Source organism: Loxodonta africana, chromosome 15 (assembly GCF_030014295.1).
Source record: "Loxodonta africana isolate mLoxAfr1 chromosome 15, mLoxAfr1.hap2, whole genome shotgun sequence".
NCBI classification, from domain to species: domain Eukaryota; kingdom Metazoa; phylum Chordata; class Mammalia; order Proboscidea; family Elephantidae; genus Loxodonta; species Loxodonta africana.
The window spans coordinates 42,651,840-42,656,578 of NC_087356.1; positions in this window are offsets into that span (position 1 = coordinate 42,651,840).

The window sequence follows — 4,739 nt, forward strand, 5'->3', positions numbered from 1 at the left end:
TGGATCATTTTAAAATCCATTTTGTCAATCTCTGCCTTTTGATTAGAGTTTAATCTACTTATTTTTAGAGTAATTACTGATAAGGACTTTTATTTTCTGAGTGTATTATACCTTTTTTTGTTCCTCATTTCCTCTATTACTCCTTCTTTTGTGTTTAGTTGGTTTTTTATAGTAAATTATTTTGATCTCCTTGTCATTTCCCTTTTTTTTTATTGTGATAAGTACATACGTAACAAAGCATTTGCAATTTCAACATTCTTCACAGGTACAATTCAGTCACATTAGTTAGTCATTATGTTGTTCAACCACATCTTAGGCTGGGTTTTCTAGAGAAGCAAAACCACTGAGAGAGAGAGAGAGTGATTTATAGCAAGGAAATGGCTCACATGGTTATAGGGGCTGGAAAGTCCCAAGTCCGTGGGTCAGGCTGGAGGCTTCTCCTGATTCACGTAGCTGCAGGGCTGGTGAATCCAAGATCAGCAGGTGAGACAGCAGGCCTCTGGCTCACAGGCTGCAGAGGTCAATGAATTCCAAGATCAGCAGGTAAGTTGTTAGCTCAGGTTCCAAGAACTGGAGGTCAGATGAGGATCCAGAGCAAGCAGAACCCAGCGAGCTTTGCCAGAAAGTCCACATATATTAGATTAAGGCCGCACCCCCAAGGAAAATCCCTTTTGACTGATTGAGTGCTCATAGATGATCTCATTATGGAGGTGACTACATTATATCAGATCTCATTATGGAAGTGATTATACCATTACATAGCTGCCTAATTACATCATAATTGCCAAACCACTGAGAATCATACCCCTGCCAAGTGGGCACACAGCCTTAATTATCACAAACCATCATCACTATTTGTTTCCATTTTTCATCACCCTTAATATTTTTTTTTAAACAGGAACTCCCCTAAGCAATGAGTCTCCCCTTTTCCTTCCGTCCTGCCAACCCATGCTAACTTTGATCTCTATACACTTGCCTATTCTAGATATTTCATATAAGTGAGATCACATAATATTTGCCTTTTTTGACTGACTTATTTCCTTCAGCATAACATTTTCAAGGTTCATCCCACATGCATCAGGTCTTCATTTATCTTTATGGCTTAGCAATATTCCATTGTATGTAAGCACCACATTTTAATTATCCATTCATCTGTTGATGGAATCAATATCCACTTAACTTAGTTATCTAGTGCTACTATAACAGAAATACCACAAGTGGATGGCTTTAACATAGAAAAATTCATTCTCTCACAGTCTAGGAGGCTATAAATCTGAATTCAGGGTGCCAGCTCCAGGAGACTTTTTCTCTCTGTCAGCTCTGGAGAAAGGTCTTTGTCATCAATCTTCCCCTGGTCTAGGAGTTTCTCAGCACAGGGACCCCAGGTCCAAAGGATGCATGCTCCTGGCTCTTCTTGTTTGGTGGTAATGAAGTCCCCATCTCTCTGCTTGCTCCTCTCTTTTATATATCAAAGAGATTGACTCAAGATACAACCTAATCTTGTAGACTGTGTCCTGCCTCATTAACATAACTGCCTCCAATCCCGCCTCATTAACATCGTAAGGGTAGGATTTACAACACACACAGGAAAATCACATCAGATGGTGGACAATTGCACAATATTGGGAATCGTTGCCCAGCTAAGTTGACACATTTTGGGGGGACACAATTCAATCCATAGCAGACATTTAGATTCTTTCCATCTCTTCCCTGTTGGAAGTAGTGCTGCAATGAACACTGGTGTACAAGTATCTAGTTGTATTTGTTTCCAGTTCTTCTGGGTATATATCTAGGAGTTGGAATTGCTGGATCACATGGTAATTCTATGTTTAACTTTTTGAGGAACCGTAAAACTGTTTTCTACATTTTACAATCTCACCATTTTACAGTCTCACCAGCAATGGATAAGAATTACATTTTCTCCACATCATCGCCAACACTTGTTGGTCTCCATTTTTTAAATCATAGGCATCTTAGTGGTTTTTTATTTGCATTGCCCTATATGAGTTTTTTTTTTTTTATATGAGTTGGAACTGACTCAACGGCACTGTTTTTTTTTTAATGACTGATGATGTTGAGCATCTTTTCATGACCTGCTTCTTGTTTCCTTTTGTGTGTATGTATTTTATCTTTTTTTCTTTGTAGTTACCATGGGGATTACATTTAACACCCTAAATTTATACCATTCTAGTTTGAATCAATAGCCATTTAAATAACATAAAATATTCTGCTCCTAAATAGAACTATCTTCTCCTTTACGCTGTTGTTGTTCTAAATTACACCTTTATATCTTCTGTCCCCAACAACATAGGTTAATAATTATTTTTTGTACTGTCTTTTAAATCATGTAAGGCATAAGAAGTGAAGTTACAAACCAAAAATACAATAATATTGTTTTATATTTTTCCATGTAGTTACCTTTACCGAAGATCTTCATTTCTTCATATGGCTTCAATTTACCATCTAGTGTTCATCACTTCAATCCAAAGGACTCCCTTTAGGATTTCTTGTGGTGCCTATATAGTGGTAACAAACCCCTTCAGCTTTTGTTTATCTGGAAATGTCTTAATCTCTCCCTCATTTTTAAATATCACTTTACCAGATACAGAATTCTTGGCTGACAGTTTTTCCCTTTCAGCACTTTAAATACATCATCCCACTGCCTTCTGGCCTCCATGGTTTTTGATGAGAAATTGACTGTTACTCTTATTGAGGATCACTTCTTTGTGACAACTGGCTTCTCTCCTGATGCTTTCAAGATTCTCTTCATCTCTGGCCTTCAACAATTTGATATTAATATGTCTTAGCATGGATCTCTTTAAGTTTATCCTTTTTGGAATTCATTCAAATTATTGGATATGCAGATTCATGTCTTTCATCAAATGTGGGTAGTCTTCGCCATTATTTCTTCAAATATTTTTTCTACTTCTTGTATCTCTCACCTCTCCTTCTGTAACTCACATAATGCTTACATTGTTATGCTTGATGGTATTCCCCATATCATTTAGGATCTGCTCACTTTTTTTTTTCTTTCTGCTTTTCAGACTGGATAATTTAAAACTTCCTACTCACTGATTTTTGTTTTCTTCTGCCTACTCAAATCTGCTGTTGAACTTTTCTAGTAAAGTTTTCATTTCAGTTATTGTCCTTTTCAGCTCTAGAATTTCTATTTAGTTCTTTTTTTATAATTTCAATCTCTTTATTTACAGTCTCAGTTGGCTTATACATCATTTTCCTGATTTTCTTCAGTTCTTTGTCTATGTTTGCCTTTCGCTCTTTGAACATATTTCAGGTAGTTGTTTTAAAGTCTTTGTCTAATAAGTTCAGTGTCTGTGCTTCATTAGAGATAGTTTCTGACACTTTATTTTGGCCCTTTGAATAGCCTATTCTTTCCTATTTCTTTGCATGTGTTGTGAATTTTTGGTTGAAAACGAGACACTTGACTATTAAAATCTGGTAACTATGGGAATCAGATTTTCCCTTCCCCAGGGTTTTTTTTTTTTTTTTAATCTGTAGGAGTCTATCAGTTTAGTGACTTTTTAAAACATCATATTACAGAAACTAGGAAATATGGTTAGTGAAAGCATGTATTATAGCCACTGGAAATGCTGTGTTAATCATACAGTAACTTTTCATATATGTGTGGGTTTATGTATTAACTATTTCCATATTTCTGACAATATTTCATTCATTGAAATTACAGCTTAACTTGAAAAGAGTTAACATCTTTATCAAGTTCTTCTATATATGGAGATGGCATTTTTTCAAATCTTTTATGCAAGTCAGTAAAGGTTTATCTTTTTTTAATATACAGGTTTTTGTCATTTCTTGTATTTATTATTAGGCAGTCTAGTTTTTATTATCATAAATGATTTCCTTTTTTTCTATTATACATTCTAATTAATGTTTGCTAAAGAATAGGAATTCTTTTGAGTTTTGTTGATCTTATATTGTGGAACCTTTTTGCCCATTGTGTTAGTTCTAACAATTTTTTTGGTTAATGTTCCTGAATTATCTACAAATTGTGTGTGTGTGTGTTTTCTTTCCAATGTTTATATTTTATTATTTTTCATATTCTATTGTATTAGCAAACTTCATTACAATTTGAATAATAGTGATAATAATAATAGTGGACATCCTTATCTTATTCCTAACATTTGTGGAAATTCTTCTAAAATTTTACAATTAAGTATGATGTTTAAGTATATTTCCGGTACATCTTGTTTCCCAAGTTATGGAAGTTTTCTTCTATTCATAGTTTGCTAAGCGTTTTTATAATGAATGGGAGTGAAGATTTATAAAATGCTTTCTCTGACTCTACTGAGATAATCATGTGTATTTTCTCCTTAATCTGTTTGTGTTACTGTTGGCTGCCATCGAGTCAGCAACTTATGGCAGCTCATGGGGTCCTCACTCATGGCAACCCCATGCACAACAGGAAGAGACCATTGTGATCCATAAGGTTTTCACTGGCTGCTTTTCAGAAACAGATAGATCTCCAGTCCTTCCTTCCTAGACTGTATAACTAGAAGTTCTGCTGAAACCTGTTCAGCATCACAGCAACACACAAGCCTCCACTGACAGATGAGTAGTGGCTGTGCTTGAGGTGTACTGGCTAGGAATCAAACCTGGGTCTCCCACATGGAAGGTGAGAATTTTATCACTGAACCATCACTGCCCTTGATCTGTTATAGAACTAGAGCACACTAATAGGATTTTAAAATTAACTCTAAATTTCA